Source organism: Artibeus jamaicensis, unplaced genomic scaffold (genome assembly GCF_021234435.1).
Source record: "Artibeus jamaicensis isolate MK-2021 breed Jamaican fruit bat unplaced genomic scaffold, CSHL_Jam_final contig_797, whole genome shotgun sequence".
In the NCBI taxonomy this organism is placed as follows: Eukaryota; Metazoa; Chordata; class Mammalia; order Chiroptera; family Phyllostomidae; genus Artibeus; species Artibeus jamaicensis.
The window spans coordinates 19,670,705-19,686,837 of NW_026521977.1; the positions used below are offsets into that span (position 1 = coordinate 19,670,705).

At 52.5% G+C, this 16,133-nt stretch overlaps 1 protein-coding gene across 1 annotated transcript in view; it reads right to left on the reverse strand.

Moving 5' to 3' along the window:
• ABTB2 (ankyrin repeat and BTB domain containing 2) overlaps window positions 1-16,133 on the reverse strand; it is a 166,303-nt gene that overhangs the window by 68,064 nt on the left and 82,106 nt on the right. The window lies entirely within an intron of this gene.

The following is a 16,133-nucleotide window of genomic DNA, read 5'->3' on the forward strand; positions in this document are numbered from 1 at the left end:
TGTCTTGCATCCCCTAAATCCACAGCACCTGTGCCAATCATTGATTAGTATTGTTTTTAGAGGACCCTGCCAATCCCGTGGGCTTCTTCAGAGAGAATGTAACTTTGGCTGTCTTTATTCTAATAGGTAAACATTTCAGGATCCAAGGCTGAGTTTAAGTCAGAAACAGGCCACTCCCACCCCTCCACTCCCAGACCCCCCCAGCCCTGGCCAAATGCTACTGTGAGAAGCTAACCCTCCTGAGGTGTCTTGTGAATAACCCTTCTGAGGTCGATCTTGCCTCCCAGCCCCTTGTTTGCTTTAACAAACGAAAGAACTGAAAAGCAGAGGACACTGCCCAGGCCCTGTCCCGAAATCTCTCCGCAGAGTCACTATTCAGCTTCACCACGCTCCTGGAATCCCCCACCTCCCAGGCTACATTACTTACAACTTTTCACAGAAAGCCTGGGCTTCTGCCTGTTAAGAGTGAAACAGGATTCACTCGGGCGTGTGACGCTGCCTTCTCATTAGGACTACGAATCTGGGAAGCGTCTCTGTGTCACCATGAGTCAGTCAGACCTTGCCACACCCTCCTTATCTAAGGCATTATTACTGAACCGAGGGGACACCATTTCCCTTCTGCAGGAACTTCCAGACTGTGTACGGCTCTTGGAATCATGTCATCTGGTCTTTCAATGAGATGATGACTGTCAGGTGCTTCGTACCCAGTATCTGGCACACGGCGGTGGCAGTGATGGTAATGGGGGTGAGGATGATTCAGCAAACTTCTATCTGCTCGCCACGCACCACCCCACGCAGATCAGTGAGGGCCACGGTGTTTCTCATTGGGAAGACAGGTGGCAGGAGGGGTACGGATACTGTGACAGCCCTATCACACTTGCAACTGTATGAGCTTGGACAGAACGGGAGGTACTGGTGTCCTGGGGGAGTAGAGGGTTATGGACTTGTGGGAGGAAAGGACCAGCTGGTGTCACAAGGCTGTGGGACAGATATAACGAGTCACTGCAAGCTTCTGAGCGCCTCTTTCGCACCAAGCTAAGTGGTTCCTGTGTGCACCGCCTCAGTTAATCCTCACTAAAGTCTCTACAGGGTGGGCACAACCATCGTCCTCATTTTCCAGAAGAGGGAACTGAAGCCTACTGAGGTCAACAACTTGGCCAAGTTCACAAGCCTGACCCCAGGTGAACCAAGGCCAGGGAGGAAGTTACCCTGGCTTCTCCTGGACTAGGGTGCCTCTCCCCTTTCCCGTTCACCTGTCATCCCCCTCCTGCCCTGTCCAGCTCACCAGGAACCTACATCAGGGGGCCTGAGGTGGAGGCAGAAGGAAGGGAAACAGCCAATGGAACTTGGTAAATTTGGAGGAGCTATCACACCCTGATCATCTTGGCTTCTCAAGAACACGGAAGCTGTGGGTGGGGAGGCTATTATCTCAACACTGAAAGGGGTGAATGAATAGAGGTGTGAGGTACAATCCCTTCCAAATCCTGCTGGCCAAGGATTAGCCTCCAGACCTCAGGCAAATCACTTCACATTGCTGAACCCCACTTTGCTCATCTATAACCACCCCCTCCCCCTCCAAGGCCCCTTCCTCTCTCCCTCCCCCTCTGCCCTCTTAACAACACGATTCACTGACATCTACTGCATTCTTTTCTAACCACTTCCCATTCGATATCTCATTTAACCCTCAAAAATAACCCCAGGAGAAAGATCCTAGTCTTATTTCCATTTTACCGATTATTATCTATAAAACTAGGAACAGCAATATCCTATGAAGGTTCCATAAGATCATTTATGGACTGTGCTTGGCCCAAAGACTTGTCTTTGAAAGGTGGAAACTTGAAGCCTCAGACAGCTCTCAGGTCAAACATCAAGTGAGACCAGGAGGAAGCCCTGAACTGTCCAGAGCAGGGCTCCTTCCTCTGGGACACGCCCCAGCCCCAGGTATTGGCTCAGTGACTCAGCAGAGCACATTCACTGGCTTACAAAAACCCTGAAAAATCCCTGCTGAATGTGGCCGGGAGCCTTCAGTACCTTAGGAGAAGAGTGGACGTGTCTGGAGAAAGGACGGAATCAGAAACTTTGGCTCCTTCCTGAGTCTATCCCTGCAAATGGTCCCCCTGCCGTGACTGACAAACTACCGGTTTCTTCCCCGCCAGGCCCTGCCAGGCCCCGCAGACACCAGGGCAAACCAGACTGGCTTCTCCTAGCAGCCAGCCTGGGCGCCTGCAGGCCAGGTCACGCCTGCCTGGGGAACCAGTCGCTGACCTCTGGAGATGTCACCGTTTTCTCTTTTTAAAAATCGCATCTGGTTGGTAAATGAATACAGAGCTCTACAACACTCAAGAGATATGAGGACCATCTAGCAGGCCTCCCCTGACCTTCAAAAGCTCAGAGTGAAAAGTGGAAGCTGGCCTGGGCGGGCCGGCTGTGGGAAAAGCTGATAAACAGCAGTTTTATCGGCAACACAAAGAGATTGAAAACCCTGCACATTTTTAGCATGTGACTAGAATAAGCCACAGCTGGGCCCCTAGCACAAAGTGCAGGATAATGAAGCATTCGGGAAACAGGGCTGCCCTGTGGCCTTCATTATAACTGAATGAGCACTTACTCTGTGCCTCTGTTAGGCTTTCCATGCAGATCCTCTCATTTAAGTTCTCTCCATAGTGGAGAAGAACTTGACCCTCCGTAGCGCAGGGTCAGGCAGGCTGGGTTACTCTGCCTGCACTCCCACTCAGCCTCCCCACCCCGCCTCGCTGGCTGGGTGACCTTGGGCATGTCGGTTAACCTTTAAGCCTCAATTTCCTCATCTGTAAAATGGGAGTACTAGGACCGGCCTTATAGGACTGCAGCGAATGTTAAATAAATACACGTCAAGCACTTGACAAGGCCTCAACGTTAGCTATTATTATCACGATGACTGTGAACAGCCCCGTGGCTGACATGTGTCATCTCTATTTTACAGGTGACACAAACTGAAACTTCCCGGGAGGCTGACTCAGAGTCATCCGTTCCGAACGGTGCCTGCGCCCTCCTCCCCACACTGCCCTCCGGGAGACAGCGGCCCTTCTCTGTGAAACCTTCCTTGGAGGCAGAGGGCCGCTGACTCTTTGGTTTTTCCCACCAGAACATCAGCTCCCAAAGCAAACCCTCCAGGAATGAGAACCCATTTCAGGATCTTCTTGTGGAAGCGGAATGCAAAGGGACCACGGAAAGTGCTAGGCGGGGCGGGCCCGAGGCCTGACTCCCCACCACGCAGTGTGAGCCGCAGGTGTGACAGGCCTCCCCAAGGTGCCCAGACGAGACACCTGCAGCACTGGCTGGGATTAGCTGTGTCTGGGACAGCAGTTTGTCTCTAGTTGTATTGGTTTTTGTTTGTTCTCTTTCTCTGATCCAAAAGAGGCTGGGGAAGGGCGGGTGTCACTATCACACCTGTCCTGAAAGGCCCCGGCGCACACTTCCTTTATTTACTCGTTGGAAACGAATGACCGTCTGTCACCTGCTGGGTCAGAGCACAAACCGACCACGGCCATGGCCACGGGAGGTTTACGATCTAAGAAGATATCGATCACCAAATTCTCATAAGGTCATCTCAAGTCTAGACTCCACACAGCGCTCAGAACTATCTTCTCCCTAGAGACTCAGATCCTGCTACTCCTCTGCTTAAAGCCCCCAGGGACTCCCCACCTCATAGGCGGCCCTGCAAAGCCAGCCCAGAGCTTCTCAGGTCTCACTGCCTTGAGTCCTCACTGGGACTGGTCAGCCCTTGGGACCTTTATTATGCAGGCTTTTTCCTATGATATTCTTTTCCTGGATTTCCTCCTGGAAGATCCTCTCGTGTCCCTGCAGCCTGTGTTTAACAGTCACCGAGGCTAGATTTTAGGATCTTCCTGTGGAAGCGGAATGCAAACCGACCGCTGGAAGTGCTCGGCGGGGCGGGCCCAAGGCCCGACTCCCCACCACGCACCGTGAGCCGTGGGCGTGCCAGGCTTCCCCGAGGTGCTGAGACGCCGGCAGCCCTGGCCAAATCAAACCCCAGCTTCACCCCCATGGCCCCACACTCCCAACCCGCGCATTTTCCCCTCATCACTCACCAGCCTCTCATATACTATTTACTGACTATATTTACTGGGATCATCTTCTTATCTCTCCCCAGCCCCACAAGTAAAGGCAGAGACCTGTGTGTGTTTCATTTTCTTACACACCCCAACCACCCAAAACAGGGCCTGGCACATCCAGGCACTTGGCAAAGGTTTGTGGAAGGAGGGAAGGAAGGAAGAAAGGGAGGAAGGAAGGAAGGAAGGGAGGGGGGGAGGGAGGGAGGGAGAGAGGAAAGAAGGAAGGAAGGGAGGAAGGAAGGAAGGAAGGAAGGGAGGGAGGGAGGGAGGAAGGAAGGAAGGAAGGAAGGAGTACTGTGTACGAGAGGGGAGGTGAAGGGTGCTGCGAGCACTCAGAGCAGAAGGGCTACTTAGGTCTAGGGTTCAGGGAACGCCCACCGGAGCCTGGGGGGCACAGGGGAAGGGGAAGAGACAGGCAGGGCATTGCTGCCTGTCCGCCAGTCTGTACAGGAGGCCAGTGAACGCACTGCACTGTCCCCTACCAGAGGGACCACTCCACCCACAGGGGGCACTGCCCACGCCCGGCCCCGGCTGTCCCAGGTACTCTGGCTGCCTCGACAGGCATCTGCTCTTCACAGCCTGAAGACTCCATCGGGGAGAGCTGCTCTCTGCAGCCTGACCTTTAAAATCTCCCATCAGCCAAATCCCCCTGAGGTTTCTTTCTCAAGGCAAAGAATAAACCAAGTCTAACCCTGGCTATGAGGTTGAAGGGCAGAATGGAAGCAGCCAACAGAAATGAAAAATAAGTGATATTCACCGAGAGCACGTTATGATGCAGACACTGTGGTGAGTTGTTAACATGCTTGATTGTTGATGAATCTCGTGTACCAGCAACATAGGGGTCAGGAGCTAATAGCAGGACCCACCTCATGGGGTGGGTGTGAGGACCAAGGGAGTTAAGGTATAACATAAAGGAACTGGGTATGGCACACAGGAAGCGTTTTTAAGTGTTTGCCACTACATTACCACCCTTAATTTACAGATGAGGAAACCAAGGCACAGAGCATGACATAACTTGGCCCAGCTGCCACAGCAACAAGCGGCCAAGTCAGGACCCGAGGCCAGCGCCAGGTTTCAGAGCAGGCTTGCCGTTCCGTGCCTGCCACATCGCACCCAGAGGTTGCGGTCCTTGCAGAATGCTGCTCCTTAAGAGGCACAGAGGCTCCTCCAAGCAGGTTTCTTTCTGAAAATTGTGCTTGGTTTTACTTCTAAGAAGGTGGTTAAAAGGTCCAGGAGCCAGGCATGGCTGAATCCACCAGTGCCCCTCCAAGGATGTCCCCCAGTGTCTGTGGCCACTGTGCTGTTTGGGGCTGTAAGCAAACTGGGAAGGAGTCTCAGCCCTGGATGCTGCAACTGCAGGAACACGCGGACCCCAGCAGCAGGCCTTCCCTGTCTCAGGCCACGGACACCTGTCGTGTATGGACTCATCTTGGCTGCCAGTTCCTGGCCATGTGTGTCCCTCAGCAGCTCAAATGGCGGTGGAAGGACAGAGGAGTTGGCTGGGACCCTGGGCTTCTTGCTCCCTGTACCTCAACACCCCGATTTGGATGCCCTCAACCCCCAGAACACCCACCTCCTGCCTAAGGCTGCCTCTGTTCTACCCACACTGGAAGCCAGACCAGTAAGTCCTACGGCCCAGGGCCCAGGGCTGCCTCAAAGGCTGGACAAGCTCCTAGGAGGATTTGAGGGGTGTGGGTGGGATGTGCCGGACCCCGAGGACCTCAGCAGCAGGTGTCACCGCCGGGTTCTCAATCCTATCTCCCTTCCTAAAAGAAAAGAATTCTGTTCAAGCGGAGACTCTCCAGCCAAACAAAAGAGCAAGAAACCAGCCGGGCAATTATGTGGGTTTCTTAAACAAGTTCAACAGGAGTGGCCAAGGTTGGGCAGGCTCTTGTCCAACTTGGGACAAAAGGGCTTTTTGTTTGTTTCTTAAAAGCCGAATCCTGTCTTCCTAAACCTTGTCCTCGATACTCGCACACCCAGCTATCCCGACGTGCTTTGTACCCTATGGCAACGGAAAACCTCAGTTATCTCTTGATAAAGTTCACCTCTATATTACACAAGTGAGTTTCATTCTCCCGAGCTTCGGGAATGCTCAACAAATGACTTTTTTTTTTTTTGCCAGAAGCTCATTTTCTTAAAAAGCTGGGCCAAGGCCTTCTGTGTGGCTCAGCCTTGGCCTGTTGGCTGGAGGAGCCATGGCTGCTATTGTGATGGATGGCCCAGCAGGTTCCCCACAGCACCCCCCACGCCCAGCTGCTCTGCTCTGCAGAAGGTGAGCGCTGGAGGTCCACTCGCAGGGCAGTCAGGGTCCACGCGGGGCTGAGGGCAGGCTGAGAGACCTTAGCAAGCCTGTGACTCTCCCCACCACCCAGTGACAGCCAACACTGACTTCACTGCAAACCGCATACTCTGAGAAGCACTTTACATGCCTCATTTCATTCAGACCTCCCCACGACTCAATGAGAATAGCTCTTATTGGCACTACTTTGTACATAAAGAAATTGGTTCAGAGGCATAGGGGAGAAAAGGAAACTTAATTTGAGCACCTCGGAGCTTCACGCAGGGTGAAAGGCATGTAGTATGTGCTGAGTGCTTGCGGAAGCTCAGGGAGAAGGCGGCGCTGTTTGGGGTTGCGGGTGCGGGGAGGGCGCAGCTCAGCCCGGGACCCCACTGTGGGAAAACCCGCAGGTGCACATGGGGAACAAGGGGGAGCAATGGTTCACTTTTTCCAAAGGGTTAACTACAGGTTTTCTGTAAAAAGAGAAACTTCCTCACTACCTTTAATTATAACTTTGTTTCCATCCCACATCCCTAGAAACCGAGGCAGCTCTTTCCCACAGTAGGAATTAGTAAAAAGAATGGGGAGCGGACCGGGGCCCGAGCCAATTCGGAGGTGGCTCCACCTGCCGAGACTACCTGCCAGCCCCACTCAGGCCTCTGACGGGCTCACGATGCCCTCCCCTCAGCTTACATAGGAATGAAAAACAAGCGAACGCGTCCACAGCATGATTTTCACGAATGAATGCAAGGGTACATTCTTTTATTTTATTTTTATGGGTTTGAGAGAGAAGAGAGAAACGTCAATTTGTTGTTCCACTTATTTATGCATTTGTTGTTTGATTCTTCTATGTTCTCTGACCAGGGATTGAACCCACAACCTTGGCATATGAGGACAATGCTCTATCCAACTGAGCTACTGGGCCAAGGCTTAAATGTACAACTTTATAAAGAGGGACACATTGAGAGTTTGGGGCTATTTCAACTGCAAAATCCATTAGAGTACTCACGGTCTGATATCTATTTAAAATGCTACAGATGATGAGGCACTATGTAAATACAAAAACACGTGCAACCTGAGTCCACTGCCAAGGCGGCCATGACTTGCATGCCTGTGACTGTTGGCCAGGGACTGGAGGCAGGACCGTGGGGACTGCTGCTGCGTCCACCATGACCGAAGTTCAGCCTCAAGCCAGCAGTGCACACCCGTGAGAACAAGTCTCAGAGCCTGGTCCCTGGATGGCCACTGTGTCGCTGGAGGAGAACACAGGTAGTAAAGAGCAGCTGAAAAAGTTGGCAAGAAGTGGTAAAATACTAGTGTTACGCCAAATTCAGAGTTGGGTGAAAACTTGAGCAGTTTATACAAAAGCAACCAGCTTTAAGGCCTGGGGAATCCAAAGCACTGTGGGAATACCCTCGACTGCAACAGGGCCACTGTGCAAAGGCCTGGAACACTGGCAGGAGGGCTGGCTGCCTGGGCAGGTCACGCCATGACCTTCCGACAGAGGGAAGGTCGTTTGAGCCTCACCGCACCTGACCACCTAATCCAGAGCTTAGTGCCAGTCAGGGACACCTTTCTTACATGCCCATCATCGCACACCATGAACACAGCCAAAGAAGCCCAACTCACAGCCCTGCTCTCAGAGAGCTGGCAGTGTGGCCAGTAAGATGAGGACTCGCTGGGGTCGAGGCGTATCCATTACCCAGGCAGCACAATCTCCGACTGTCCTCAGTGTCTGGACAGCTTTCCAGAGGACTTAAGGACCCCTTGAGCTGGCCTGGGAAGAAGCCCGGGGAAGCTTGGGCAGAGAGAGGCAGGAGTGAGGGTTCTGGGCAGGAGCAAGGGCAGGAGCAAGGGCAGGAGCAAGGGCAGGAGCAAAGGCAGGAGCAAGGGCAGGAGCAAAGGCAGGAGCAAGGGCAGGAGCAAAGGCAGGAGCAAGGGCAGGAGCAAAGGCAGGAAGGAGCAAGCTGCTCTGGAACAGAGAGATGGGTGAGGCAGGGGGTGTGGGGAGCTGGGAATGCAGGCAAGGTAAGTGAGCCAAGGAACTCAGGTCATGTCTATAGGCAATAAGGAGACACTGCAGGTTTCAGCACAAAGACAAGTCCCCCCAGGTCTCCTTCCTTAAAGAACCTTATGAGCCCCTCAGCACCACCAGACCACGGGTTCCACAGGGGTCAGGGGATTATTCCCAGCACCCCCCAAAATGCCTGGCACTCAGTGCACTTCCAGTAGATTCTTCCTGAATAAAGACATGATAAGGTGAATCCCAAATCCCTTCCTTCCTGGCCCAAAGAGGCAAGGGTTTCCTGTGGGAAAAGGGGACTTTATTGACATCAGATGACAGGGTTATAGCCAATTTCTCAAATGACCCCTTTAGAGGGTCAGCCTTCTGCCTCCACAGGGATAACAATTGGCTCTGGGAGAGGAGGGACAATGGGAAAGCGAGCAGTTGTGGCAAAATGACACTTCACCCTTCCAGTCTCCACACCGGCTCTTCCCAAACCCCGGAAGTCTTGACTGAGTCCCCCTCAAAAAGGGCCAGCGCCAACCCCGAGCCTCTTCCTGCAGGACACAGGGCCGGGCCGCCCTGAATAAAACTGTGACCGCTGTGCCTGCGCTCCTGCCACGAGTACGGCCCTCTGCAAACCACTCTGCGCTCATTTAAGCCAAAGGACGAGGAGGAGAGGGAAATGCACCAACCCCATATTACAGATGAGAAAACTGGGGTTCAGAGAGGTTCACTAACTGGCTCAAAGTCACACAGCTGGTTAGCAGCAAAACAGAACTCACACCGATCTGACATCAAAGTGCATGTGCTTAATCTCTACAAGTCCCACACCCCTTCTGAATCTCTGTTGTTACACAGAGGAGGAAGGGAAGGGGGGCTGGTTACTTAACCCTCAGCATTGAGGGCATTCAGCATACTTGGCAATGCCGAAGGAGCCCTCAGCATTGGTGAGGAGAAGCTGGTGGGCTAAGAGGTGAACATTCTACCCTGGCTTAGGCGCAGGGACCAGCCCGGCTGGGGTGGAGAGGAGGTAGGAAAAGCCTCTCAGAGACGAGGACGGTGGCTCCTCCCTTCCTCTATGACAACCAAAACCAAAACCAAAATAGAGGCTGTGTCGGTGGGCGTGGGCTCCGCGCTCTGACTTCAGAGAACTTCACTCCCCAGTGAATCATGCCTGCTGGCTGGAGGGCAAGGTGCCTGCTCAGACCCTGACCGTGTTTCTGCTCTGCCTGTGAGAAAGCTCGGGGCACGGCGGCGCTTTGAGAAAGGGGGATGCGAAGGGAAATTCAGCCAGAAACGCCCACACCGCACCATACCACGTGCCCGCCCCACACTCTGCCCCAAACGCCATGGGGTTCCCTGGGTGACTGCCTTTGCTCAGAGGACCCTGTCCTCCTCCTTCCCCTTGTGCTCACTGTGGACCGGGTGTCTATCCCCACGCCCAGCAGGGTGTCAGGTGACCTGGGGGAAGCCGCACTCCCTCTCTGGGCTCTAAGAGATACATGGTCTAACTCAGGGCTGTTCCACCTTTTGGCGTCTCTGGGCCACGGTGGAAGAAGAGTTGTCTTGGGCCACGTATTAAATACACAAACACTAATGAAAACTGATGAGCAAAAAAAAAAGGTCCGTGCATAATTTTCATGATATCCGCCACCACAGACAAGCAAAAGTCCTCATACAATAACCCTAATTATGCAGTAGCCCTTTTGATAACCTTTTAAAATCCTGGAGCAGGTCCCAAGTTTGTGATCACTAATATAGAAAATGTATACATCTAAGTAATAAAAGTTAGTATAAAACTTAGTAATAAAACTAAGTAACGTTTTAAGTAAATTTATGATTTTGTGTCGGGCCTCATTCACAGCCATCCTGGGTCACATGTGGCCTGTGGCCTGCGGGTTGAACGTCCCTGGAACTGAGAGGTGAAAGAGGAATCTTTTTTTTCTGGGACCAAGCAAACATATGTTCTTCCAGTTGGAGCACCACACAGCTACAAGGTATATGCCAGAGGAACTTTAAAAGCTTCCTTTTGGTTTATTCCTGGAAGTGGTCACACCTCCACACTTGTGGGAGCTGACTCTTGGGGTGTCTGGGCAGCTCATACTGACCGCTGCTCAACTGGCCCTCCTCAAACACAGTGGGAGGGCACCGCCTGGACGGCAGGGCCCCAGCCCCCACTGGACCACAGGTGGACCACTGGCCCCTCCCTGGAGAATGTGAGACCAGGACCCAGGGAGACTGGCTGCATTCCTAACCTGTGCATGGAGAGTGTCCCCTGCCTCCAACCATGATGTGCCTCAGTTTACAAAGAAGCTCATGGAAAAGAAGAAAGCAGAGAGGAGAAGACAAGAGAGGGTGGGAGGGAGAGGGTGTGTGAGTGTGTGAGTGTGAGTGTGAGTGTGGTGTGTGTGTGTGTGTGTGTGTGTCCTTCCGGCCCTTGATCCCAGCACCGGCCCAAGGCTCGGCTTTCCTGCCCCTGGGCTCCATCTGTTTCTAATAACCCTTCTTTTTTATTTCCACCTTATACTCAAATATATTTTTATTTCCACCTTATACTCAAATATATTTTTATAATTTACAACCACAAGAATCCTCCCTAACCTAGTGCCTGGGCCAGAGGAGGCTGGGTGGCTCCCAGGGAGCCACAAGGCCCTGGACACCTGGACCACTCCTGCCTCACGCCAGGTGGCTGTTGCCGGGGCCGTGCACAGCTCAGGACCCGAGTCCGCCCCTCCATCCACGGGAGGAAGAGCTGCTTCCGCTGCTGCCATCAGTGCAAGGCTGTGGCACCGATGCTGGCCCTGCGCTCCCTCCTCCACAGCTGATAGCCACCTCCCCACTAGGGAAGCCCCAGCCCCGGTTATCTTCCAGGCCCCTCCAGGCTTGGGCGCATCACTGCCTCTGTCTCCCATTTTATCACCGGCACCCAGGTTGTCCTGGGCCAGGAGACATCAGAGTCTTCCTTCCTCTAAGACGTGGGAGCAAGGCTCACGATGTAGCCACGTCTCCGGCCCTGCCGCACGGCAGACAGGAGGCCAGCCCTGCTTACAGAAACTGCCACAGCTGATTCCAGAGGAGGCACAGAGGCAACACCCGGGTTATCTCAGTCTCTTCCTGCCCGGGAACGGTGCCCGCCCGCCCCACCCGCTGGAGGCCAGTTAACCACTTTCTTTACTCTCCCGTGGAAGGGCTCCTTCTTTGGTATTTAGGGCGCTCGAGACAAAACTGCCTTGTCTTGCCATCACCGCCTTGGGCTTCAAACTATCTGCACCCTCCTCCCACCCTCCCCTGGAGACGCTCCCCTGCCCTTCCTCGGGTGGCCCTCAGGACACTGGCCCTTAGACCTGGATTTCCCTACACGGTACAGTAGCAGCGGGGGTGGCAGCACCTGCAGTGTGACAACTCATGACTTCAGGGACTTCAGAATCATTTGGGCACTTAGGAAGTGCCAGGTACTGAGCCGACGAGTCCATTAAATCCCCACAAGCACCCCAAAAGGAAAGACTATTCTGTTTCTCATGGTACTGTTGTGTAAGCTAAGCCTCAGAAAGTGAGATAAGCTGTCCAAGTCCCGCAGTTGGTGACTGTCAGAGCCTGGACTTGAACCCGAGTCTCCCATGCTGAACCTTCCTCACGACTGACTACAAGCTCCCAGCCCCATTCGTTTGCCCTCAGGATGAGGGGCAGCTTCTTCCAACCACCTACTGCCTTGCAGCCGCCTACAATGGCACCGGTGGCTGTGAGACTCACCAATGACTCCCAAGCACTTAAAATATGGCCAGTGATTTTCAGAAGTCAGATTTACACTTTTATTTAATTTTCATTAATTTTCATTTGAATAGCCATGCGTGGCCAGTGGCTACCATGCTGGACCACACAGGTGTAGTCACATTTTGTATAAAACACTCCTAAACCTACCATATCATTCCGTTTGCAGGCGAGCGGGACAAGGAAAATGAACCCCATTCACCGACGAGGAAACTGAAGCCCAGAGATTGAATGGGATTAAACACTTCACTCTCTCGGCTCCCAGACTATTTCCATCATGTGCCTTTTACCCAGACTTGACCTCTGCCCTTAGGGCTCGGGGAGATGTTCCTGACTGAGCCCCATTCTGGCCCCACCATCACCCCAATGCATCACTTTCTCCCCATCCCCTCCTCTGTCCCAAGAAGTAGGAGGGATGAATGTCTAAGGTGGCAGGTAACTGTCTGGGACAGGAGACCCCGGGGCAGGGTCTCCTCAGACCAAAGGGACAAGGTGGTCAGGATGCCTGAGGTTCCGCTCAGCTGCTGTGCGGTTCCAAGTTGCTTTTCTAAAAATGAGGAACTCAGGCAGAAGTTTAAGATAAAGTTCTTCCCTTTTCCACCAACCTTGCCCCAGGAGCCGTAATTTGGGGGAATCGAGGTGTCACCTCACACTGGTCTCCTTCAATGAAACCCAACTCCTGCTCGTTTCCTTTAGGATCAACCCAGTCCTCAGCGTGTTGCCCTTCAGCCTAAAACGGTGTAACCCCCTGGGTGGGCATGCGGTCCTTGCCAACCCCCCGGCTCCAACCCCACACTCGTTCCCATTCCTGTTCCTCCGTGAGAGCCAGTCGACACGGCGCAGCTCACTGTGATGCCCACGCCACAGTCAGGGTACAGTCTCCTGGGGGGTGGGGACGGGGACATCGAGAGCAGAAATAAATCACGTGAGGAGCAGTCGAGGGGAAAACGTGAATTTAATAAAACACAGACAGAAAATAAACCACTAGCTCAGCCACCAGTGATCGGTGCACTGTTATTTTTCCCCCGCTCTGGTCCCTGGTGAATGGCCCCTAATTCTGGGAAAGACTCCCTTTCGTCTTCTGAGTGAGGCATGAAGGAATACTGCAGTATTTCAGCCTTGGGTTTCCAGCGGCGAAACAAACCCGGTTTTGTCGTATAATTTTCTGCACCTCCACTGTAATAACACATCATTTGTGGATCTATGCTAAAGCAAACACCATATGGTGGCTGTGTAAAAAGCTGTCCGGGGTTCTGACCTTCGAGATGTGGAGGGTTTGTTTGGGAAAAGGAGGCTGGGCGGGGGCCGAGGTGAGTCGGCAATGAGACATGGTGTCGGCAACCTGTGCAGTGTGACATTTGGAAGCTCGGTGGAGGAAAACTAGGCTGGTGTCAGGTTCCCAACACTCAAGGCAACATCGCCCATGATTCTTCTTTTCTTTCCCAAGTGAAAAACGTTTCAAGGGGTCTAGTTTCCCAGTCTCACCACCACCCATGCACTGAAAAGCCCTGGCTGCTGAGTCCTCCATTTCTCGAACTGTCACAGCTGTGCAGCTGCGAGGATGAGACAGAATCTGCCCTGTGTGCTGCCCGAGATGTGCCGGGCTGCTCTGCAGCGCTGCCACCCCACGGCTCCGCCAGACACGAGGCCACTGACGGACACCAAATGCCTTCTCACTAGCTTAGCTGTCCCGTACACATCAATGTATTGAAGACATTTAAAAATGCTAAATATACAGTAAAACTCCATTTTCCCTCACATGTGAAATGATCCCTAAGAGTGAGTACGAAGAGCAGCAGGCCCATAAGTTTCTTGGTGAGGATGGGTTGTAAGTCTGACCTCTGAACTCCGACTGACTTGTCTGGTCGGACTGGAGTGAGCTAAGTCCATTCTGAACACATAAAGGACGACAGTTCCAGAATACAACGGAGCTCAAGGAAAACGAACCCAAGAGTATGGCTCAGGAAGGCCTGGTTCTTTGGCATCAGAGAAGAAAACACTTAGAATGGGTACTTGTCAACAGCAGCTCAGAGCAGCTACGTCTCCAGGAGGCCTCTGGGAATTTTGAGAGAAGAACAGCTTGGAGACTAGAAGGGGGCACAGAATGCAGCCTAGGAAAGAGAGTAGACTTGTTGTCATATCAACCCAGGAGAATCAGGGAACTTCTAGAACTTTCTGTAATGGTGGAAAAGTTCTGTATCTGTGCTGACACAGCGGTCCCCAGTCATGTTTGGCTACGGGCACTTGAAATGTGGCTCATGTTATGGAGAAACTAAAATTTTAATTTTATGTGCTATTAATTAAAATGTAAATTTAAATAGTCATGTGAGGCTTGTGGCTACTCTGTTAGACAGCACAATAATTCTATCAAACCTCAAATCACTGTTCATGGAAAAGCCCCTGGACCTGTCTCCAGCAAAACTACCTGACAGTTATTCCTTGTCTTCCTTTCAAAGCCACCGGGACCCTGGGCCTCATGGCCCACTTGGTCAAGCTCACAGCTCTACCACCAGGAGCCCCAGCCACAGAACCCAGGAGGCTGGAGAGCAGCTGCCTTGTAGCCAACACACATGGCGATGCCCAGAGGGACGTTCTCTGCCTGAGGGTTGTAAGCAGTCCTGTGAAATGCTAATCCCTCCAAAGCACATCCTGACTGACTGTAGGCCATGCTGCCTCACTCTTCCCAGCCAGCGCCGAGTCCCCCTGGGAGGTAACACCCTGGGTCCCTGGGAGGAAACAGAGGTGGCAACCCGGCCGTCTGTTGGGGGTCTCCAAGCAGAGTGTTCTACTGACCCAGGAAACTCCATGTCAGGGCTCCCCATAAAAACCCCAAACTGCTGTCCCATAAAAATCTCAACTGTATCTAAAAATGAAGTCCTGCCCTGGCCCATGTGGTTCAGTTGGTTGGATGTCATCCCCCAACACAAAAGGTCGCTGTTTGATTCCCAGTTGGGGCACGTGCCTGGGTTGGGGGTTCTGTCCCTGGTCAAGGCTCATACAAGAGGCAACTGATAGATATTTCTCTCACTACCTTTCTCCCTCCCTTCCTCTTTCTCTAAAAATAAGTAACTAAAACCTTAAAAATAAATAAAAAACAAAAATGAAATCCCATGACATACTTTAGGGATTGTCATGTGGTCCCGTAAGCTTTATGTCACTCTTTCTGGCACTTACTGATCTTTATCCAGTGACTTCTGCTTTCCCTGCCCTGTGGTTCATTTGCATAAGGAATAGCTTAGGAATTTTTGTCCCACTTTATTGTGAGTTTCCCATGACTCACTTTGAGAGAGGCAGGTGTTACCAAATCTGTTTTACAGTTGAGAGTTTAAACACTTGTCAAGGCTTTACAAAAAAGGTGGGGTTAATGACCCAGAAGAAGTCTGAGGACAATCTCGTGCTGCTTTGGGCAAATTATTTAACCTCTCTGTGCTCTGGGTTCAGAAGTAAAGTGGGAACAGTAATAGTACCGCCTCTTGGGGCTGTTGTAAGTTAGGTGACAAACAGTGATCAGAACCGTGCCCAGCGCTGAGAAGGCTCTAAAGAAGCATCTGCTCTTGAGACAACTGTAGTGTGTGTGTGGGGTCACTATACACCTGGTTGTATAAACACGCACCGTTGCTCTGCTCACACTCTCCAGTGTGTGAAGAATTGAACATGGGCTCAGCAAAGTCAACGTGCTTAAGATGTGTTCGCCGTGTTTGTCAATTATTGCTGTTCCTACTGTTGCTGGGGTCAGGCTAGTTCGCGGTGTGGTCTAACAGCCTGACGGGCCTCTCCACCCCGGCCCAACCTTGGGGCTCCCATCTGTGCACTGCAGTGAGGTCGCAGGTGTCTGGCATCACCTTTGAGCCTGAATGAGGATGGAAGGTCAGATTCTACAGCTGCGGTTTAAATCGGGTGTGGTGATTTTACAGCCTGAACCAGGAAGGCGGGTGAGAGAGAGGAGGAAATGCAGCCTGCA